The sequence below is a fragment of the Pezoporus occidentalis genome, unplaced genomic scaffold (assembly GCF_034315485.1).
Source record: "Pezoporus occidentalis ecotype Australia unplaced genomic scaffold, CSIRO_AGI_Poc_V1 ctg55, whole genome shotgun sequence".
Lineage (NCBI taxonomy): Eukaryota > Metazoa > Chordata > Aves > Psittaciformes > Psittacidae > Pezoporus > Pezoporus occidentalis.
This window is the reverse complement of record NW_026915888.1, coordinates 2,840,323-2,865,178: the sequence shown is the minus strand read 5'-3', so window position 1 is coordinate 2,865,178 and position 24,856 is coordinate 2,840,323. Positions and strand designations below refer to the sequence as shown.

General features: G+C 44.7%; 1 protein-coding gene across 3 annotated transcripts in view; it reads right to left on the bottom strand.

Annotated features, from left to right (window-relative positions):
- FSTL4 (follistatin like 4) overlaps window positions 1-24,856 on the bottom strand; it is a 391,441-nt gene that overhangs the window by 332,750 nt on the left and 33,835 nt on the right. For all 3 annotated transcript variants that reach the window (XM_062638106.1, XM_062638103.1, XM_062638109.1), the window contains exon 2: window positions 9,626-9,790. The gene's annotated coding sequence lies outside the window, so the exon portion shown is untranslated. The remainder of the gene's footprint in view (window positions 1-9,625; window positions 9,791-24,856) is intronic.

Sequence of the window (24,856 nt, the reverse complement as noted above, 5' to 3'; positions counted from 1 at the left end):
AGATTGAGTTATTTCACTGGATGTTCTGGGTACATAATCATCGCTGTCACCCCTGCAATAGCAATCAAGGTTGAATCATCAGCTTTCCTTAAAGGTGAAATGAAATGTTACAATAAGAGCCACTGAAAAGGCCACTTCCCACCTCCTTTTGCTGAAGAATAAATCTGAGTAACTCAGAGAAGCCTGCTACTAAATGAGCAAACAATTCGATGACAATCTTGTGGATGCAAGATCTTTATTAGCTTCTTAAACGGTCCTTACCCAGTGACCTTTAAACAAGTTGCAGTTATCATGTGCAAATTCATTATTTCCTGGAATGTTTTCATTTTGTAATTAACTTCAATGCATCCAGTCCAGATTCAGAATGAGCAGTGCGAAAGGAAATAGCAAGGATGGAAAAGGCCAGTTTCTCCTGTTATTTCTGTAGGAGACAGGAGGGGTTTCCCCTGATGCCTGCAGCTGCCAAAAGCTCCTCACTTCCTGCAGTCCTCCTGCTTCTGCAATGCCAGAGCACGGCCTGACCTGGCTTAACAATGCTTCCCTCCCTCACAACACGCTTCCAGCTGTGCTAAGGGCACAACCGCTGGGCACAACATCTGCACGAGGCTGTCACTTCCTCGTGCCGGCAGAGAAAATCTGTTCCAGGAAAAATCCAAGTTTCTGCCTCCTGCCTGGGATGCTTTCCTGCGCGGATTTCCTGGTGCTCATCTCGCTTTTCCAGACAACCCTCCCTGCCCATGGGTTTTCCTGGCAATTTTAAGCCCTGCAGTTACTTCCCTGTCAGGATGCACATGAAACAGGTTCAGAAGTTACTGGGGAAGTGCAGGCAGACTGGCAGCCAGGAGTCTGAGCACGCTTTTCTTAGGTCTCTCCTTTCCCTAAGGGCTTTTTGTAGGTCTAAAGGCCATTGGGGTTCCTAGGAGAGGCAGCTGAAAGTCCCAGTTCCGCTGCCCGGGGCACCATTCCCCTTCATAACCTGCTCCTGTGCCCAGAAGTGTTCCTAGGGTGGGTGCCTGAGCTACAGTCAAGCATATGGGATGCTCCCCCATGAACAGACTCCTCTCTGCTCCCCTTGGCCAGCTCCCTGCTGAAGCTCCCCACTCCTCCCTGAAACTCTAATCCCTGCTGCCTCCTCCACTGCATCAAGGACCCCAGTAAGTCTCTGGGGAGCAGTTGAGCAGGAGTCCCTCCTTCCTGAAGGCTGTACATTTGTTTAACACCCAAACCAAGAGCAGAGAAGCCAGACAGGCATCATCCATCGCTGTCAACACCAGCAAAAGTCAAGCTGGAGCTGAGGGAAGCACCCACTGACCCCAGCAGCATCCTTTTTATCCCTTGATGGCATTGCAAGAAGGGGCTCTTGCGCATCAGATGGGGCACACACAGCTTCCAAATAATGAGGAAAAAAAAAACCCAACCTAGTCAAATCTGCTGTCTGAACACTTGCAACTTCTTAGTAAAACAGCCTCAAGTCTTCCAGCTCCCTGCCAAGCCCTTGGCAGCTGAACACCTGCACGCTCCATCTGTGCCTACCTTTCAGATCACATCCTGCTTCAATCACTTGCCACCAGCCTGTCCCTCACTGCTTCCCCCAGGTTATTTGTCTCTCCAGACCTGATGGGACCAAAGCGCTTCCAGCCTGCACCTTTTGATTTCTGATGGAATCTGACGCAGAGTGTAACCTTGGGAGGAAACAAGCACTCTCCAGCAGACTGCTTTGCCCATGTTCTTCATGGGTTTGCTTAGCTGCAGATGCTCATGCTGCGGCTGGCTTGGCATTTAGGAGGCAGAAGTTAGAGGGGAAGAGGCACCATCAGTTGCATCCCTGTAATTCAGTGCTTATTAATCCTGTAAGGCTTTGGGAGGTCTAGACAGGGACAAGAAGAACTGGGCATAGATGGAAAATGTAACCTTTGATGAGTGACAAGTGAGGTTATATGGATGACTACTAATGAGGAAGCGTTGAATAATTCATACTGGGGGTTCAAGGTAAAACGGTTTAACCTGATACCTTAGTAGCTGCGCTGCCTTGCTAGCCTCAGGAATATTATCTCAGAGAACAAGACGTGAACATAACCCAGGTTCTAGATGTTAATTTATCCAGAGGTATTTAAAAATCAAAGCTCACTCCCAGTTGTCTAAAACCTGCAGCGCAAGCACTGTCGGTCGGATGAGTTTCCTTCAACCCCAGCCCTCCAACCTTGCCCAGCAACGCTTGCACCAGCCCAACTTCTCGGCATCACGTTGCAGAGAAAACCTGGGCTGCAAATTGCCAAAGGTAAACTAAATGAGAAGAGCTTTGACCACAGCTCTCCAAATCACACAGGAAAACGCATTTCCCAAAGGAAGGTTATTCATTTTACCGGGGAGAAACCAGTTTAGAAGCTGGGCGCCGTTTCAAAACCACACTGAGTCCTACACAACATCCACCTTAAATCTTGGAATAACCTTACACCTTTAGACAGAGCCCCAATTAACCAGCCCTCCGAGAGAAAGCCCTCTGGTTCCTCCAGCAAACAGGAAGAAACCTGGACAACCACCAAAGTTATTTTTAACTGTGCTGTAACACGTTGGTACAAGTTCCACTTCCACACATCGGCTTTCAAGTGATATAAAAAATGACAGCAACTGATATAAACTGGGAAGCAGAAGCCATTGAGGGCATCAGAAAAAAAAACTCTCTCTCACCAGGCAGGGGATAAATCCAACAGTACAAATTAGCACCATAAATATTACACACATACGGGGTGATTTAAACACTTATTTTATCTAAGCCAGGCATTTCTTGCTTTCTAAGGAGGGAGAAGGATAAAGAGAGGATGCCTATTTGTCCCAGCTGCTGCTGCCTGTATTGGGAACTTTCTGCTTGCCCACTGCAATAACTTCATGATGTTACCTGTAAATCACCACATGCTTATACAAATATAAGTAAATTGGAGGTTTATCCTAGAGGGCAAATTTACCTCATTAAATCTGGTGTTTCAGCACTTCTGCCACACTTGCATATCAGAATTGCAATGCAGCTGCTATATGAAGAAGCTGAAAAGCCCAGACTCATTTGCCTAGGGTTTCTACTCTTCCTTCCCCTCTTGTGAACTTCGCATCACCTTTCATACTTCATCATTGTGCTGCATAATCTCTATCTCTGCAGAATTGCTGGGCTCACTACAGCACCTAATACAAAAGATAAAATATTGCACTGTGCACCCATGAAAAAGGCATATTTTCATTAATCAAATATTCAGAAGAGTCAGTGCCCTATTCCAATAAAAGCTTAGAAACCAGAGTGTGAGGAAAAACGCACAAGGTGGAGTTTCACTACAGGTCATGCTGAAAAGGTTTCCACCGGGAAAATCTCAGCGCTTCACTTCAGAACAGCCGTCAACCAGCTCCTGCTACTGGTGGATGCTCTGCACCTTTATCACGAATAAAGTACAGTAGCAATGAATGTCTGTCCCTCTCTAGTAAAATGCATCCTCACATCCTTACCTGCTCACAGCAGGACCCCTAAAATACAGCATAGGAGGTGTTGCAGTGCACATAGCAGTACACAGTGCAGCTCCAAATCACTGATCTCTTGCAATCAGCCCCTGCAGAAAAGGCACTGCAAGTGATGCTTTTGTTTTTGCAAAAATGATTTAACCCCACCTAGGGACAATTAAGAGGATATGAAGTAGCTACAAATGCTTCCAGGCCTCCAAAAGCACTGAGCCTCATCAGGAGAAGACCTGGAGCATCTCCCCAGTTGCCAGCCTGGAGGAGCCCCATTGCGCCAACATCTGCCCTGCGTTAACAATGGGGTACTGGTTAAACATGCCCACACTACTTGATTTGTGCCTTTTTGTGTTTGCAGTTTGGTGGCAGAGCACAATCAGGACATAAGGACAGAGAAATTACAAGCTCACGTTTAGCAGACGCAGGGCAGGAAGACCCAAGAAGCTCCTTTGAATTGCTCACATTTTAAAGGTGGGCTTTCCTCCCTGCCACATCCCCAAGTGTCTGCCTATTGTATTCCAGTCACCAATGGGATAATCCTGCCAGCCCAGGGCCATAGCAGCACACTTCCCATAAAAGCCTTCCTGCAAAAATAAGCTGCTCCCCTCACACCTAAGCCTCACAGGTCTCCTCGTGCCCTCCACATCCTTGCTGTCCACTTCCCCAAAAGAAAACATTGCCCAAAATAAGTCATTTCCTGACGTGAAGGCTCAACCCAAAGTCCAAGTTTTAATTCTATTTTACGCAGTGCTGCAGTAAAGTGGACACTGAAAAATTATCTGAGTCGGAGCTTAGCAATAGAAACCCATAAATCATCCTGGCAGTTATATAGTTTTCTTGTGAGGTAGTGCTTATGGGAGTAGCTGTTAACTAATGGAAGCGCACGTTTGGCATTGGTGCTCTTTAGTCTCCAGTCAGTAGGAGCAGCGGCGATGGATTTGACTGCAGTGTCTCAATCCTGTGTTTACGGCCTTTTCCCAAAGGGACAAGGAAACAGATGGCAAGGTCTGTCCTTCCCAAAGGTCATTTTAGGACCCAGGAAAGGATTGAGGGGTTGAATCCTCTAGGAGAAAAATAACAGTAATAATAATAATAAAGAAAATCAAAGGCAGAAGTAACAGGCAGTGAGAAACTGAGATTAGCTATTGTTAATTAAATCTGCAGTGAGCACAATGACAGGAAAAATAGGAAATTAATTCATTGTCTGTGTAGCAAATGAAACTAATGGATGTTTGGGGAGTTTTTGACAGCAAAGAAAAAAAAAAACAACCAGAAAACCTGTGTGAAGCAGAAAATGAGACAACTTCTCCAGGCTCTACAAGACCCCATTAGGCAGAACAATTAGCAAATCCTTCAGCAGATAAACATAGAGGAGCTTGTGGTCACACTGCTGGATTTTACCTCGCACGCGTGTCTCTGAATTGAGTCTTATGTAGGATTTGGCTGAACATGTCAGCTACATTCCCAGCTGGAATATGCTGATGGAGCTCAGTGGAACAGGGATGATTTTTCCCAGCTCATCATCTTTAATGCTACAAACAATATTTATCTACAGATCCCTTGTGCTTAAAGATGAGCTGGTTTCACACTTGGAAGAGTTGAAGTCTCCTTCAGTTGTGCATCAGGAGGAATGAGTGGGAGAAATTCCCACAGAGCTACCAAAGCCTGACTGAAAACAGGGAGAACCAAGCTGCCTCACTCTCGATTTAAGGAGTCGCTTCCTGAAACATTTCTTTTCCCAACAAATCAATAGCTACAAATCCAAACGGGTAAAACCATAGAGGGAGAAGCAGTTTGCTTTTGAGCCACTAAAATACTGGAGTTGTGCAGCTTAGATTTAATCCAAAAACATTAAATGCAAGCAGAAATATGTCGATCCTGAAATACCTCACAACTCCCATCATATACAACAGCGACTGCATTTGTCAAGTTAACTTGCTTCCTAATTACCCGCTATAAAAAAATAAGAGGAGCAAAGCACACGTAGGTGTGGAAACGTTTCAAGAGGGAGCTGGGGGAAAAAAAAAGGGTTATTTGAGCATTTTGCATATTAATACTTCTTTTACTGTTCTTGCTGCTCTTACGTTTAATTGCAGTGGTTTCAACCACATCAGGAGAATCAATCATCACTTTAAAATGTAATTAACTCCTGCAAGAAACTGTTCATGAAGGGAATTAAGAAATTTATTGTCTGAAGCCAAGTTTGGGGTTATAGAGCCTGGTGCTGGCACGTCATCTTCTAGCTCCACGAGTGCTGCTCAGGTTGTGTATCCGTTAGGGATGGGGAGAACTGGACCCCTTAACAGAAGACATGGGGCAGAAGGAAGGACATTTTGGGGGAGGTTGAGGGCTGGGTGGTAGAGAGAAGGATGAAGGCAGATTGCATTCTCTGCAGCTTTTAATGCTGTTCACGGTATATATTCTGCAAAGACCCTCTAAAAGGAAAAGAAGGGATTAAATTTAACTTGGTAATGAAGCTGCTCATGAAGAGGCAGATTCCTGCTTAATACAGGAGCATGGTTTGAGGCTCAGTACTTACACATGCTGCCCACCAAGCCCTGACAGACACGGCCTCTGCCTGTGTCACCTACAGCTCCCAATTGAAGAACTGGGAGTCATTTGCCGTCCGTGGGGATAAAATACCAAGCCAGCTGAGCTAGTTGCAATAAGTATCATCTATCCACCTACAGATGGACTACAACCTTAATTCTTCATCAAATTCAAAATACAAAGATTCCTAAACCCAGTGTGGAGGCCCAGTTCAGTCTTTACTGATCTATTTATTCAGGAAAATAAAAGCCACGACAAATCAGGTACCTAAACCATAACAAGAAGTTACAACAAGCCAGCATCCTCATCAGCTTCCATTAAGCCCTGACATACGACTTAATAGGGAGTTAAAAGATAGTCACCAGTTACTTGATGTTATTAAGGAAGTCTTAAAAATACCCTTGACTTACACTTTAAACAGGGCTTGCTCTGCAGCTGCCTGAACTGTGGCATTTACCACACAAGTAACAAAAGGGAGAGCGTCAGCAGAGGGATGGCAGATAAACATCACTGCCTTTTGGCTACCTCTGAACCAGAGGCAGGAAAAAATACCTTTGCCTTCAAGTGTTTCTGTCAAAGCAGCAGCTCTCTGAAAGCTTTTATGGCTCTCTTTTGCCCAGATGGGGTTGAGCACGGACAGGATGATGCCCACGACAAGTTCCAGGCAAAGAGCAGCAGCTTGGGTTTCCACTACGTGCAATGGCCAAAGGGAAACCGTCCCAGCAGGGAACGTCTTGGTACCCCCTTCCGCAAAGAAACCCCAGTGCCATCATTTTCAGTGTTAGCTTACAAACAGCCGCAGCAGTTACACAGGGATGTTTTAACAGATGGAGCAGCCAGCTGGAAGTTAGATGCTACTTTCTATAACTGGACACATGCAGAGCCCTTATATTTTAATCAGAGAATATCAAGTTCAAAATTAGACTCCAATTTTGAGGAAGGAGAGGGAGTGTCGTTCCTGCTTTTGAAAGCAGGTGTATGGGCAAGTCATTTCCCTTCTATCCCTCACAAAACAGAGGGTTCTCATGTGGAAGACTTCAAGCAGGGTATCGCAGAACCAGACCAACTTGATGATTTTAAGAAATCAAATACAATTAACACTAAATAACTGCCATACCTAAGGTTTTTATATGCAAAACCTTAATTGTAAGCATCACTCAAAACAGCCTTTCTGCTGCTGACAAGACTGTGCCATAAATGCTGAAGAGCTCTCAATAATGCAAGACCAGAGAGGCACCCTACTCAGACCCTCACCCCATGAGACCACCAGAGCCCCAGTGCCTCTCCCATTTCATGCCAGTCTTGACCCTCCAACCACTGCAACACAATTACAGGCTGGGATAAGAGCAGATCCCAAGCCAATCCCAGTGTGTCCTGAGGATGCAGTGATTTTGGGTGCTGCAGTTACAGCAATGGGCAGATGCTGATGAGACCAACACTTCTCCTGACGTCCTCACATGGCACTCCCATGCTTATGAGAAGATGAGGATGGAGGCTTCAAACCTGCTATGCTTCCCTGGTCACAAGAGCTGCATAGGTTTATAGCCTGGTTTATAAGTACCATTAGCCACTGCTGCCCCAGGTAAGATTTCTTCATCTGTTTTACTGCGTATGATAATGGCATTTTAAGAATTCCTTCTCCAACAATAATTTTCACACTTGTGAAGAAGCGCAGACCTGGCTGTGATTGAACATTAAAGCAGAGCACAGGTATTAAAATTGGAATAACCTTCACTTCTGAAAGTGTCTTCCCTGGAGCGGCACAAGCTTCCCCACACTGAATTCAGCTCTGCTTGGCGAGGCTGCCCACCCATAAGAGGTGCACAGCATTAAGGGGTTCCAAAGTTCATTGCAAGAAGTCCTCAATCATTTACTTCTATTATACAGATTCTTTCCATGTTGCAATGTTAAAACCCAGCCTGACGTAAAAGAGCCCCAATTCCACCTGAAAATCTAGGATTTTATTTGGCTTATATTAAGAGTGGAATATGCAAAACAGAAGAGATCAGACTCAGGCTTTCAGAGCACAGTCACTTCTACTTTTATCTGAACCTCTTTCCTGCTATAAGTAGAGAGGGATGCAGAGGTTTCACCTGGATGGTTGAAGCAGAGTGAGCTTCAGCCTCCTGGCTCAGACCTGTTCAGATGGAGCCCAAGCCACAGAGCACCATGCGCTCCCAGGCATCAAAGTACAGGGCTGGAGGGAGAAGGAAATATCAGCTGTCCCTGTGCAGCCCCAGCTTTGGTAACACAGGGAGGAAACAAAGGGAAAAGAACCTAGAGATTCCCCCAGGAAGAGGCAGCCTGGGTTGATCTTTGGTGCCCATCATGGTGCAGAGCAGGTACAGCCCCAGGCCTGGCTCTTGTCTCAGTACAAAGCTGAGACAAGGATTAACCCGAATGAGTAATTACAGCCCATAGGCCCTCACCTGATACCAGAGCACAATCTGAACAACCCGTGGATGGGATCAAAGTCTGTGCTCTTTGGAGAAGTTTCCTAGAGTCATTTGGGCACTCTCGGAGTAATGAAAGAGAAACACCTTCGGCTCTCTACTTCCTAGCTCAAACAGCCCTGACAGCCCAAACAAAAGGAAAGATAAATGGCAAGTATCTCTATATAGACAAGCACATGGCTATTACTGGCAGTAAATCATCACCTCAGACCCTGAGTAAACCTTTCCAGCAAGCCAAGGCTATTCAGTGGCAAGGGACAGGTGTGGGATGTTTCTCCAGCTGGGACAGACTACGCTGTCTTCACTAAAAGCAGTAGAGTTATAGGCAGAGGGAGGTTTCTTGGTAGGTTTGTCAACTCCTAGCTCTGCTTAACGCATACAGTCTGATACACAGGTAGCATTAGGCATGCTAGAAACACCACAGACAGACATAGATCCTACAGGTAGAATAACTACAGCTCCGCACACAAGGCAGTATCTGCTGGGTAGGACCAGGATCCCTGTGGAGACTAAAGACACTCCCAAAAACCCCACTATGAACCCCAACACAGCCCTACCACACCCTGCCAAGGTCTTTCAGTCTGCTTTCTTCAGGGTTGCACAAAAGGCCACCATAGATGCATCCATCCAACAGGCCACATGCTCCAATAATAAGATAATGGACCACAAAGCAATCAAAGGATGCATAGCGCAGCACAAACACGGCTGTGTTTTTATTACACAGAGGGATTGAGATAGGATCCACCTCAATACTTATTTATAGTTCTATCATAAAAGTTAACAATGAATACTGCTTTAAATTTACATGGTCTGTCTTCCAGTTTATCAGTGAAGAGCAGGGATGCGATTTTTAATTACACATATATTACATTTATTGCTCTTAAAACAGGGGGTTTTATTTCACTTGCACTTAGCGAGAGCTTTGATGACTGAAAACCATTTATAACAAAACCTGTCATTTAACCTCAAAACACACATTCCTCATGCCTTGAAAACCCCATTAAAACCAACAAAACCCAACCAAGGAATGAAGTTAAACTGTCATCTCTCCCTAACCTCCACACCATTAAACAAGCAGACAAGGCAGACCTAGGTCACTTCATCTCTTGGCAGCTCTTTTCTCCTACCTGTTTTGTCAGCAATAGTCCTCCTCCAGTGCTCCAGCCCGGGGGGTGAGGTTTATTTGAGCACAGCACACATGCCAGTCAGCTCTCCTATTCATCACGCTCTGGCATGAGGTCTCCTGATAGTTTTTGTTCATTTGCCCATAGACTCAAAACCACGTGGAAAGCCTGCAAGGGAGACCACGAAAGGTTAATTGGTTTCGTTGACCATCTGCTTGTGCTGTGAATGAATGCTGAGAATAACGTGTAACAAATGGCATCTGCAAGGATTACATAAATCAATTCTGGGGATTAGAAAGAACCTATGGACTGCAGTAATGGAGCAGGAGTCCACGTAACAAAACCAGCCTTTGTGACCTTTAGGGGATAGAGAACTGAGGTTTCCTAGGGAGCCTGAAGTGAAATAGGAGAATAAAACAATTAGACAGCCAAGTAAAGCTTGAGCAAGTGTCTACAGGAGTACACATGGAGGACAGCAACTGTTCTTACCCCATTCCAAAGACTGATAACAAGCCTGCAAGCTCTTCTGGCTTTTTACCTTCTCTTTATGCCACCCCACACTGAAGCAGTAGTTTAAGAACTCCTACCCTGTTAAAGTTACCATTTTTAGGTTTTAATGTTGCTTTTTCCTCCCTCTTCTGTTATCCTTTCCTTTCAATTCTGGAAGAGTTCAATGAGCCTCACTAAATATGACTCCATCCAACTGCAAACCATGACCCCTTGAAAACCAGGATCACCCAGATGTTCTTGAACCAGGACTTTTGATGTCCTGTTTCCTTGTAATAGTCTGTTCCTGGACCCAAAACACTGAGTGACGGCACTGGGGTGGGGAACAGGAGAGCCCTGACTGCTCCTCTCTGAATTTCATTTTCAGAATCATGAATATCGCATAAATGCATAATATTTTAACATGAATTAGGTAGAAAGAATCACGTAAAACTAAGTTTTTCATCAGAACACTTTATTAAGCAAGTTCAAGCACAGTGGGTACCAGGCATAATACCTTGCTGAAAACCCACACATGGTCACAAGTCACTGTGTCCTAAACGTCCTTGACAGGGAAAAGGTAATCTGTAACAGGCCACTTCTTTCAAATGAAAGAAATGCTTGAGAATTATTCTGGAGACAGTCCTCCAGAATGGGGCAAACCTTGGTATGAAGCCACCGCACCAGTTCTGGTAAGGCTACAAGGCAATGTGGGATGGGTTTCCTCCCTAGGAAGGATGGAAGAGCATTTGAAAGACCACATCCGTGCAGGAGCCTGGTGAGATGCTCTGCTGAACCGTCAGGTGGTTGATTCAGTTCAGCAGGTTTGGGGTTTAGAAAAATAACGTTTTGATCAATATTTTCATAGAAAATTCCAGAACAGTCCTTGAAAACCCTAACATGGAAAGCTGAATTTCATAAGGGGCATTTTACAAGTTTAAGTGACAAGCTTAGATCTCTGATACAACTGTATCAAGAACCATTAGCTTAGAAATATGTACAAATACACAGTGAACATGTTTCTGAAGAAAGACAATGACTGGTGATTAATGATCAGTTTATCAGATGTGACAGCAGCTAACATAGTGTCTCTAAGCTCACCCACTACTCCAAACATTGTCATTTCACTGCAAACATAAGGAAACATAACTGCATGCTGCCCAGCTTCATGCCCTTGAAAGCACTCCACTTGCAGGGCATCTCTACAGCCTTCTAGGACCCACTTGGGACCAGCAGCCCAAGGGAAAGCTTTGCTCTACCAGGTCTCTATCATCATTTTGCCTACATTTGCTACCCTCAACCCAAGTCCCTCTGACCAGCAGCCATATGGGCTCAATCACACACTACATGGAGCTGAGAGCCCGTATTTCCCCCAGGCAACAAAATTAACCTCCCACCTACTTGTTGCTCATAATGAAATCAAACACCAGTGGCAGTGGCCTGGAAGTAACCTTGGAACAAGCCCACCACCTTCTCCCACCAATCCAGAGACCACAGACATCCTGCTCATGCAGAGAAACCTACATTCCAATGTGTTGGAAAACTGATATTGACTTATTCCTTGTACGCAGCTGTGCCTGAATTATTGATCCCAGGAGTGGCTGTAACCTTTGGAAACCATATTTCTCCACAGCACTCAACAAAGAGAGTGAATAGGATATTAAAGGACCAGAAGCCTGAAAATCCAGCATGCATGTAGAGTCTGGTTTTACATGCATTGCCTTCAAAACTAATGACCTCCTTTTGCCCTAGACAGCCCTCTCAATGCATCAATGGAAGCTTTGCTTCTGGAAACAGAGCTTGGCACTGACTTTCTAATGCTTCGAGGGCTCTTGAACCACCCACCTGAAGACCTCTTCCATCTTTAACAAGCCACAAGAATGGATGATGTATTTTAAACCTGGGATGTTAAATTAAGACAGTTCCACAGTACATGCTGGGAGAGCCTCTAGCTGTGCATGACACTCCACACGGTGTGCTGAAAACATACTTGTCGAGGCAGATCCATGTGCAAGCTGCAATAAGATGATGAAATAAAACTACATAACCCAAAGTGATGGGATGCTTTTTTTAGGAGTGAACTGGAGGAAATAAGCTCTGATAGAAAATGCTGGATCTTAGATCCCTTCAAAACAGATCCCTGGGGATTTATTATGTATTTGTGTTAAGAATGACACAACTTAGATATATCACGCTTGATTTCCATAAGCTGTGGCTTGCAAAGAAAGATCATGTCTGATTATCCCATTTCAGGTAAACTGTTGGAGAGAAAAGGTCTAATCCTTTGCACTTATCTGGAGAACTTAATCATCAGATGCTAACTGTGCTAATGCTCAACAGGACCAGCAAACCAGAGCACATCTGCCTCGATTCCGCACTCCGGTTAACTCAGTAATTGCCGTCACATTAACCACTCTCTCCCCACTTCTGCAGCTTCACAGAAAGCTTGCCAGGATGTGTAAATTAGTCAGTGGTCTCTTAATGCATAGATACATCGCCAGCCTTAATATTTGCACCACATGATACAGCAAAACCTCCAAGGACCCCCATTTTAACACATTTCCTGTCTCATTAAATCTTTTTTACGCACTAGCTTAAACCTCTTGCCCTCATTGAATTGATTTTGCTGATCCTTAAGGATGCCACGCAGGAAGCCTCAAGACACATAGCTATCTCTGAAAGTACAGACCTATTTTTGATCTGGATATTTTTACCCTGAGTGTCTGAATAATCATCACACTTGTATTTATCCTAACCAATGTGTTACATGCCACAAACTCACTGCCACCCACCCACTCCATCCGCTTACCTACTTCTGCAACCTCCTTGGCATACCCAGATGACGCAGGGCTATGGGTATAGGTTCGTATTTCCCAAATGCATCCTCTGTTGATACAAAGGATGGGATCACTGCAGCCATACAGCTATAGACCAAATGTCCTCATTCCCCCGTATGTCAATGGAATTCAAAGGCCTTATTTCCATTTATGTTTTCGAATTCATCCCCCCCGGCCTTTACCCATTGGAAACAGGACTACTCAACCAGCAAATTGCATAGAAATCACCCACAAGGCTTGAATTAACAAACTGATGTTCCTGGGTTCAAATGTGGGCTCTCGGACATGCAGATTTTGCAGCAATGGGAAAAAAAACCCTTCTGGAGCATGGAAACTGCCAATCCAACCCTTCCTAGGATAAGTGATTCCAAAAGTTCTCTTCAGAAATCCATTTTTCTCTCTTGGCAATTACACAGCTCCTCTATATTTCACCTGCAACTTGTCAAAGTTAAACAAAGGCATACTTTGCACCTGGTGCTGATGTACAGAACTAGTTACACATCAATGTCGTGCCATCCGAGTTACTTCAAAGCAGCTCTTATACCACTAAGCCATTCTCTAGAGGCACCATATATCCAGAACAAGCCTTTCTTCCTGCCAAATAATGACAAAATAAGTTTAGGGCACAAATGGAGCTTCCCAAGTTTCTTGTACTCATGAACATTTCATTTGGTGTTTCATTTGGTAGACTTCAGTATTCAGATGTGCCAGGTAAAGCTTCCTTTCTAACAACCATGAAAAACAACTCCTTTTAGAAACCCCTTTTACAGAAACTCTTGGTTTTTAGCCTGCTCATACACTGGCCTTTGGGATTCAAAGCAAACCATATGCAAGAGCAGGCTAGCATTTTATTTAGGGAGAGAAAACCCTGTTTAGGCAGGGTACCTGCTCAATCTGAATCACCACATGGTGACATGCGATTTGCGAGCTTCCCACCCATGTTTGCCATCAGGTTTGCTACTTTTGCTTTAGAATTCACCTTTTATTTATCTATTTATATATTAATCTCATCTCCTTTATTCCCTCCAAGCCCAGGGAGCAGCACTTTGGATGGGAGCATTGGCCTGGAGCCCATAACAAGAAGATCTATTGGGGTTTTAATTTCCTGGACCTAATCTTTCTTTACTCCTTTCTATTAGATGAACCCTCTGTTTGCACCTCACCTCACTCCCAAACGCAACACTCCTTTGGGCAGACACTGCAAGCAACCTGCCTTGGGTAACCTATGGAGAAAAATCACTTCTCAACCATTTGCACACTCTTTTGAAGGGCACCAATGATCAAAAGTAAGTTTAGTTCCTCGGAAGCGCTTCTTCAGCTGTGCCAAACCCATACCCACGTTATGTGGGAGAGGAGGAAAACCAGAAGCTGCGCTCAGAGAGGGATGGAGCAGAACATTGCTCAGAATTAGGCCTGTGGTTCGAGTAGTGCTGCGTCAGGCATAAATTCAGATGCTCTTGTTGCTGCTACTGGTTTGTGTCCAACCTAGCACACAGGCTGATTGCTAAGTCCAGAACAGACAAATCTATGCGTACAAGTATTTTAAGGCCGGCTGTCAAGAAGATGGAGCCAGGCTCTTTTCAGTGGTGCCCAGGCACAGGATAAGGGGCAACAGGCACAGACTGAAACACAGAAAGTCCATCTGAATAGCAGGAAACAATTCTTTACTATGAAGGTAGCAGAGCACTGGCACAGGCTGCCCAGGAGGTTGTGGACTCTCCCTCTCTGGAGACATTGAAAACCCACCAGCAGGATGTGATCCTGTGCAACCTGATGGTGATGCACCTGCTTTAGCAGGAGGGTGGGACTAGATGATCTGCAGTGGTCCCTTCCAACCCCAATCATTCTGTGATTCCGAGTGGGAGGGATTAAACCCAGCTTTTCCCAATTTTCAGTTTTCCCATAAAATTTCTATTCAAAGGACCAGACTGTTTCCTTAGGGGGTGTAACATTCACAGGATTAAATCACATCATGTTTAGGTGATAGTATTTACTTAAACCCGAGTTTCCAAAGTCATTTCTTTAACTGCAACTTCAATCCATATAAATCAAAGATTTAAATATCCTGCCTGCAGATCACATTGTGCAACAAAAAATGCATTTATCTGGCATGATGAAGGCTTTTTTCCTATCTCCCACTGAGAAAAGATTTCCTACATCCTTTCCATGTATGTCACAAATGGTGAAAGGATGAGGGTTTTTTTACCCTGTGTATTATTAAACATAATAGACAGGCACCTCTAGAACCCATCACTGATTGAGATAAATGAAGCTATTTAGAGGAAAAAAGCCTAATGAAGTCTCTTTGGTGCCTCTGAAACTCGGCAGTAAAGACAAATGAGAAACAATTTCTTGATATCCATTATTTTAAATTACAGATCTCAGCCTTGCTGCTCTTCTCAACGTTTACTGAATTTTCATAGAATACCATCAACTTGTACATTCCACGTGTGGAACTGAAACCCCAGACGAACGGGTTTTTCCTCTGGTGTCAAGCGTGTAATGGGGAGAAGATCACCTGTGCCTCACCTGGACCAAGTAGAAACTATTGCCAATGGTTTTGGATTAATAGGAAGGAGGAAATATATAAAACAAAGAAATATAATTACAAGTCAGGGCCTTCAAATGATGTTACAGGACTAAAATTCAACTTATTGTCCTCTTGCTTGTTCCGAAATGTATCTGGTTCTCTTCCTCCTCTGTTCAAAAGACTATAAATACAAATAAACCACAAGCTCCTACCCTCAAACCCAGGATCTACGTATCAAACCAAAGCCATAGGGCCAGACTCTGCCCACAAAGACCACCGATTCTAAGCACATCCCAGTGATGGCTTCCTGAGATGGGCACTGCCATTCTACCCCTCTTCTCACTGCTCAAAGCTCCCAACTCGGGCACAGAAGCATAGCCAAGCATATAATTCAAAACAGAGACCCAAATTCAACACAGACACAACTCACTGAGCTGTTCCAGGTCCTCTTTCCTTTGTAATTGCTAAGAATTGCATTCAAGAGCAGCACACGGGACACGGGGCTCTGCCTCTCACCCATCAGGGTCTGGGGTTTGGGAGCAACACAGACACAGTTAAATCCTTACCTTGCAATTCCCCTGTCATCTTCTGCTGCTGCCCTCAGCCTAAAAGCATCCTTGCTTTTCCTACTCTGTATTGTGGACACGGAGAAAGACTTGCAAATATCTCAGCAATTGGGAGAAAGTTAATGACACAGCAGGAGGATGCTGCTGGATTTGTCTCTTACGGTTTTAGTATTTGCTTTATTACATCGGTATGGGGGGAGCAGAGCTGCTACTGGGTAATTTAAATTTAATCATTTATTTTGACACTTTTAACTGGAATGCCAAAAATACCTGCAACTGAGCAGCAGAGCTTTATTGTGCACTGCTATAAATCTACATCACAAAAAAGTACTCCTCTTTAGCCTACTTTGATTCATCTTCAAGTTGAGAGCTACCCAGAACTGCATAATGAAACATAATACTACTTACATTTAGGATGGCATTTTATCTATAAACTGGAAAAGGATCTAAAAATGGTGATTTTTTAACTTCACAGCATTTTATAAGAACTCAAGAAATAAGAACTTAATCGTGGCAAGGCTAAGGTTCAGGACTCTACCATAAGGAATCTTTTGGACCTAAAAGCCTTCTGTGTGGTGGAAAAAGTGTTGTTCTGCTAAATGTAAACCATTCCTTAATATTTGTCCATTTTTTGCTAGGTATGCCTGAAATCCTCAAAGCAATAGTTACAATGGTGTTACTTTTTTCTTCTTGAATCTACGCACGCTCAGCTAGGTACCTGCTTCTTCATGCATAACCTTCCCAAAGCCCCTCTCATTTTGGAAGTTAAACTCTGGATAGAGGTTTCTTTAGTTTCTTAAGCCCAAAGCACCTTACAAAAGGCTGGTGCCCTGAGCTGCTGACACCTGATCCATCTTCTGTCTTTTAATTGCAGAGTACTTACAGATCTCAAATGAGATAAAGCAAAGCAGCATCTCGGAGCAATTCCTACTACAGCAATTGTTTCCAGTAACTCCATCACATGTAGACCCGATACCCAGCAGCACAAGGAGCACATTATCAGAGCTGTATACACTTCTAGTGTTGCAAACAGACAGGACAGGAAAAGGACCTGTTAGAGAGCAGTGTAGGGGAGAGGGACCTGGGGGTCCTAGTGGACAACAGGATGACCATAAGCCAACACTGTGCCCTTGTGGCCAAGAAGGCCAATGGCATCCTGGGGTGTATTAGAAGGGGGGTGGTTAGTAGGTCGAGAGAGGTCCTCCTTCCCCTCTACTCTGCCCTGGTGAGACCCCATCTGGAATATTGTGTCCAGTTCAAGGACAGGGACCTGCTGGAGAGAGTCCAGCGCAGGGCAACAAAGATGATTAAGGGAGTGGAGCATCTCCCTTTTGAGGAAAGACTGAGGGAGCTGTGTCTCTATAGTTTAGAGAAGAGGAGACTGAGGGGTGACCTTATAAGTGTCTATAAATATATAAAGGGGGAGTGTCACGAGGATGGAGCCAGGCTCTACTCAGTGGCAAACAATGATAGGACAAGGGGTAATGGGTGCAAACTGGAACACAAGAGGTTCCACTTAAACTTGAGAAGGAACTTCTTCTCAGTGAGGGTGACAGAACACTGGAACAGGCTGCCCAGGGAGGTTGTGGAGTCTCCTTCCCTGGAGACATTCAAAACCCGCCTGGACACATTCCTGTGTAACATTATCTAGGTGTTCCTGCTCCGGCAGGGGGATTGAACTAGATGATCTTTCGAGGTCCCTTCCAATCTCTAGCATACTGTGATACTGTGAAAAGCTGGCATTCAGCACATCCAGCCCACATATACTCAAGGATTTATAGCAGGTTAGGGCTGTACTAGCAGAGTTTATCTGGGAGGGACAGTGAGAGAACAGAACAACATTGGTAGTTAACTTTGGGCATTCATTCAAGGTCCATTTCTAGAAAGAACTTTAACATGGAATTAGTCACTGATCTATTTCACAATAAAATAACCCCTTTGGAGCAGATCTTCAGCCTCCCTTTGCAGCAGAGGACACAGGTTATTCCCCTTCTGCTCTTTACTGGGCTGGAATCACTGGATGTGTGCTCTCAGACACAGTGCATCATGCCCGGCTTCTCCCTACATCTGCCTCTTGGGAAGGCTTCATACAGCCACCCACCCTACAAGCTCATACAGCTCTTCAAGACTAAGTCCCTTTATACCAGACTATTCCCACTCTTCTCCAGCAGCTGAATTCCAAAGCACCTAAAGTGATCTTGAAGAGCAGTGCTTATATACACCAAGTGGTCTTCTGAATGCTTCATGGTTAAAACCAAAGATAACCCAAACCCCACACATATTATGTGCAATCAGCAGGGCTGCGTTTGTAAAAACCACCATCGTACAGTGGCTTTCCAGAGTACAAAGATTTTGCATAAGGAAGCAGCAGGATTTGTATTAATCTGGCAGTTTTATGGTCACAGAACAGAGCCAAATTGTCCTTTTGTCAGTGATAATCTTGTGTCAGTGAAGTGGTTAATGCGTTAAGAAGAAATCACCAAGTAAGAGTTTGTAACCTCCTGCCTGATCAGAAGCTGGCTGTTAGAGATGCATCAGCTGGAAATGCACAATAGGGGAAGCACTGAACCTGCTCAACATTTAAGAGAAGGAACTCTCACCCCACTGCAGGAAATACAAGTGCTTCCAGCACTGAAGGGACCCATTGACTTCCCTCTGTGGGTTGCCTGTATTTATAAGCACTTTATCCAGAGACTTGCTTTATTCCCCCCCTCGCTTCTCAGTTATTGAAGAGCCATGTGGTTTTTCTGAGTCCAGTCAGGTAATGGGGAAAAAGCAGCACTGAGATGAGGCAGGAGCACCAGGAAAGCCACAGGCACAGATCAGAGACCCTTGGAGGCTGCAACTCCCTCCTAACTCAAAGGGATCTTGGGGGGACCACCCTGCAAACCCCTCTGCTCCAGGGGATAGGGACACTTAGGTTTTCACACCATGTCCCCTGCAGCCCCATGGTTATTCCTGCCCTAGAGATGAAGCATCCCAATGTAAAGTGAAAAGACCATTAACACACACTGGGGAAGGAAGGGAGAACTACTTATTTTTCACTGCAATTGAAGTTTGACATTCCCAAGCATATGGATAAATGTGATCCTTCCGCCTGGGCACCCCTGCTCAGCAGCCTCTGTAGGCAGGGAACAGCAGATGTGCCACTGAGACACCCAACAGCTATCAAAAGCTTCCTGTTGACTTCAGTGGGCTTTAATCAAACTTATGTGGTCCTATAAGAAAATACAAACGGCCCTGAGGGCCTTGAGGCTTCACTAGATTTAAAAAGAAAAGATAAAGCTGTATTTTAAGGAAGAACAGGAAAAGGAAGCAATGAATTAATAACTGGTCTATTAAATATTGTTATCAGATTATGAAATGTTAATCTATCCCAGTATCTTCAGAATCCCAAGTGTTTGAAACTAGATAATAAATAGAAATTAATATCAATAAATCCAAACACAGCAATCAAGAGCTGAACTTCTTCTTTATTATTTAAAACTAGGTCATTAGGAAAGAGATACGGCTTAGAGCAAATGGAGAAGGACCTCAGAATATCTGTCCTCAGAAAGAGATTTTGTGTTTACATTCCAGGAACAACATCTATCAGGCCCTGTCCTCAGCTGGTAAAATGGGATGCGGTCTCATTGATTTCAATGAAGTACAGCAGCTTAAAGCCTCTGGACTCTTTGGCATAATCCCTTCATTCAAACTGAGTAAATCAAAATGAACTGCACTGATTTCTGTGGGGTCGCTGACCCACCTTTGGGTAAGCTAGAGGAAAGCCAGGAATTCTCTACCAGAGGGATTATCGCTGCCTTGTAATCTGTAATAAAGTACCCCCAGGATGGAGATTTTGGTGTGATCTGCAGAGAACAGGAAATCATTCCCCTTTTCCAGGGGCACGCTGTCCCCGCAACCACATTCTGCTGACCCTGGCATCCAGCAAACCTTCGTTTGCTTTCCATGATGCTCCAACTCCCCCACCTTCACTGCCAGTTCCTTCCCCAGAGCACAGCCTCATGAAGGAGTCCCATTTTGATGTTCCCTTCTGGATCTGTGTTTCCCTCCATCCTCACCCATGATGTATCACTGCTAATCAAGCTGCTGCCTGCCTCCTATGGCTCCTCTGAGAAGTTATTACCCTGCCTATTCATCACCGAGTCAAGTTAATTCAGGCAATCTTTCTGATCCATGGCCCGGCACACTCAGTTGCGATATTTCATGTGATATGATATTTCTCTGTAATAATAGTTTCACCCTTTGAGGAGTCAGATAAACGACACCAGGACATTTTCAAGTAATTAGCGCTAGAGCGAAATTCCCTTCTCAGTAGCCGGGAAGAGAAGAGCTACTCCAGCATCACCATCTTTGACACGTGGTGACTGGAGGGGCATGGGGAGGGGAAACAAAGCAGAATCCGAGTTCTCCTTTTCCCAAGTGTTTTGAACCCAAGCTATAAACACATTGACTGCTTCGGTTGCCAGAAATACTGCCTGGGATGAAGGCAGGGCCTGGAAGCCTCTGATTGAATGGGGAAGGTCAACAAACCACATACATCCTCTGATTTCTCCACTAAAACAAAGCAGATCTTGAGCACTTTTGATGCTCAAATCTTTCTAAAGCAACCCAAAATTCCTATGATTTTTAGGAGGCACGTACTGTGCTCTAACGTTTGGATTCGAATGCATTTAAGGGGAAAAATAACTAAGAATCAAACGCATTTTAAAGAACTTACTGGAAGGAAATGCAGGCTCCTTGATCTGCCTTAGGAAAAGAGACAGTCTCCAAATCCATTTACAGAGATGCAAAGTTTTCCTCTGCTAACAGGAATACAGAGCACCGGGGCTTTAAGTCTTACAGAAATCTGAGCATGCTACAAAGCTGCATTGTAACACAGTCACGGAGATGTGCTCAAGAGCAGGTCCTGAGTCAGAGCGCTCTGATGAGCACGGACTCACTTGAACTTGAGAAAAATCAAAGCAGATCCTTCAGCAAAAGTAACAAAGAAAATCTGGGTTTGTGACAAACCTGCCAAAATGAGTGGCTGCTGATGGGATGCCTTCAGGCAACACTGAACGCTCACCATCCTGCCCTAACACCTTTGAGCTTAGCCACGTAGCAGCAACTAGGCTGACACGTGGCTGAGAAAGTTGGGGCTGTTCAGCCTGGAGAAGAGAAGGCTGCGTGGAGACCTCAGAGCAGCCTTCCAGTATCTGAAGGGGGCCTATAGGGATGCTGGGGAGGGACTCTTCATTAGGGACTGCAGTGACAGGACAAGGGGTAACAGGTTAAAACTGAAACAGGGGAAGTTTAGATTGGATATAAGGAGGAAATTCTTTCCTGTGAGGGTGGTGAGGCACTGGAATGGGTTGCCCAGGGAGGTTGTGAATGCTCCATCCCTGGCAGTGTTCAAGACCAGGTTGGACAGAGCCTTGGGTGAGATGGTTTAGTGTGAGGTGTGCCTGCCCATGGCAGGGGGTTGGAACTGGATGATCTTCAGGTCCTTTCCAACCCTAACTATTCTATGATTCTATGACTACAGAGAATGAAGTTACATGGTCATTCTGGAGATTACAGATGCAGGAATTAGAAGGAAAGATCGTATTTGTGCAAGAACTCCATTAACCGCAGCAACAGGTAAGAGGAGAATAGCTGGTAAGAACCAGAGATAAATTACCTGACCATTTACCCCGCTCCCCAGCCCCTGCCCACCCCCAGCATTTCAGTCTTCCTCAAACATCATCAGTTTGCCTTTGCAGGGCTGGAAAAAGAGAGATTGACCCGTGAAAACAGATTTATATCTGAGCCAGCAAATAAACCACACTCTCTGGCATCCACTGGAACTGCAAGAACTTGCCCTAGCTTGACTATTTGCAGACACTGGCTCTGTTAAAAGAGTGATGCTGATGGAGGTAATGCAGGAAATCACCTCCCGGATCCCAGCATGAAGCATTACTTTTGTAAATTACAAAAGGACACAGTGGCTAATAGGATCAGGGCCTGGAGTGCAATAGAAGAGAAAGGACAAATGAGTGATGGCTAATATAAAGTGCAGTTTTGTTTGCTCTTCACCACCTGAAGGCAGCTAGCCACTTCACAATATTGCCTGCATTTATAAGGTCGCAGGGTTCTCTCCTAACACGGTTACAAGAGTGCAGTTGCCATTAATTTCAATGGACGTTTCAAACATGCAGCAGCAGCAAAATAAGGTCTTAAAATTCCACCTGCCCTGCAAGATATTTATGGTTCTAGAGGGTGAAATCCATTGCAACACACAGTTATTGTTAAAAGCCACAATGAGAAAGAGACTCTGCTTTAACTAGCAAAAGAGGTAGAAGTGGTGGCTTCCTGTAGAACTGAATGTGGGATTTAGAGAGGGTGAGTATTACACAGTGTTGAAATGAACTCACCTGACCTAAAAATCACATTTTCTTTAGATTACATTTTCTATCATTGCCTCTGGACAGAACAGCTTCTTTCCCAGTGTCCTTGACCAGGCATGGATTCCACCTGGAGCTCCCCTAATGATGCCAAACTACCCAGTTAAAAAGATGTAGGATTAACTTGTCTATGGCTCTTAAATGCCCTATTTAACTGGAAACTAGGGCAGCAGGAAGACTGAATACAACAGATTTTGTCCTAATAACAGACAATACCATTGACAACTTGGAATCACCAGACCCACAGCCATAGCCTCCCATCCATTTGCAGGGCAAAACACAATATAAAGGTTTCAGGCTTCTAACGTCTGTACTGTGCAAGTAATTAAGTACTGTGCTCTTAATACTGGGCTGGGAAACATGGTTCAAAAGCAGGCTAGGTCATAGTGCACTAACTCTTAAATATGTTATTTAGACCTCAGAATGTATTAGCTTTTAGGCACTGTTTCAGAAAGAATGAGCCTGTTACTGTGAGCTGTAAAACCCATTAATTTCCACACCAGCACTAATTTGCTTTTTAGGTAGTCTACATAAAACCCCACGACATCAAGCATTTGCTGGAGATGGGAAGAGATCAGGCAGGTGCTGATGCTCCAAATTCATGCCTTTTCACTGGGGTACTCGCATGTTTGCACTCTGCCTCAAAGGGATCCAGCAGCACAAATGGGAGCACGCAGCACAGCACCAAAGGCACTGGCACACAGGCAAAGAGAGGTTGTGAACGTCATCATTTTCCTGCTCTGCAGCACCCCAAAAGCACCATAACACCTCAGCAGATATACAGCAGGGGGCACTGGATGGAGCAAAGTTGCTGGTAAAAGGTGTTTGTGATAAAAGGCAGTAATAAAAAGCCTCCTTGTCCTGTTTAGGAACAGCCTTTGGGCGACTACCACTTCTGACAGCTCAGCAACCCTTAAAAACCAGACATGGTGCATACAATCTCTTGATGCAGCTGCATCGGACAAAAATAAGGGAAATGGACTGAGTGCACCTAGCACTAGCAAAAAGCTACCTAAGCCACAGCTACATACAGTCAAATACCAAAATACCACCTGCAGCACTGAAAACGGCACTGCTGATGGTGGCATCACCCCAGGAAGATAGATTTGGGCACCTCCACTACAGAGGAGGGGTGAAAGCTGGGCTGCTCTGTACCCTCTGCACAGCCACAACCCACAACAACTGCAGCATCTAATCATCTCTACAGCTACTACTAGCACTGCTTTGATATTTAAGATTAGGATGACATTCAAAACCACTGCTCAAACAGCATTTTGTCCGCCGCTATTTTCTTTTCTTTATTTTTTTCCCCTATGAAAAGCATTGCAGTGAAAACCACAACTAACTTAGCCACAAGACACACAAGAACACATTTAATAGGCAACAAAAGACATGAATTTACTTCCTGCCACACCTCCAAATGTGTTTGCACTCAGACACTGCAATATGAGCAATAACAGTAATGGAATAAACCACCTCTGTGGCAGGTTAACTTTAGCCATATCAAGGGTTTCATCTACCAACTGTAGCTTTATTGGTACAACATCCAAGTACAACCCCAGCCCATCTACACACCTATGTGACCACTGGAGGAGGACAGCAGGGGTAGGCACAATAGGTCTTCCTTTAACCTACCTAGCCTGGTACTGATTACAGTGATGTTGGGGCTGCACAAACATTGGCATGGGAGCACTCACAGTACCAAACTCCTGCCTCTTACAGCTGCAGCATCCTTGGCATTTGGGATGTGGCTCTGGAGACCCAGCTTAACTCAAGGCAATCACATGCTCACATTGTTATTCAGCAGTGGCAGTAGGTAAATCCATCAGCACACTCCAAATCAATGGATTTACTACTGCCAGTTATGCCTAACACAGCTGAATCAGATACACTGTATTTAGGAATCAGATGGGATATCATATTTGTATATGGTCATACAAATAGCAGCTGTGCTGCCATTTCTTCCCAGCTTACTCCTCGCAATGGTCAATGGGAAGGTGTCCAGCCATCAATACTGAAGTTCAAAAGAGGACCAGCTGGAACCGGAATGATGCTGTGCACTGGGAAATCCCATCGCAGCTGAAGGGTTTGTTATTGCTGGTGGGGCAGTACAAAGGCTGTCAAAGACAATGAAAATACAAAACCCAAACAGACTGCCCGTTTCCCTATGCACGTGAAAACCATTCCACTTCCATTATTAACGCACTTGGGGCCATTTGTCAAGAATTCCCTGAAAATGAGCTCAAAACCCAAGCAAACCTCCAGCATTCTTATGATAATGCTGGTGAGTCTGCAGGACGGAAGATTAGACTGCACACTGTGCCTCTTCCCAGCAAATCCCTCCCCACCGCTCGAGATTATTTTGAATCAAAATAAGGAGAAAAATG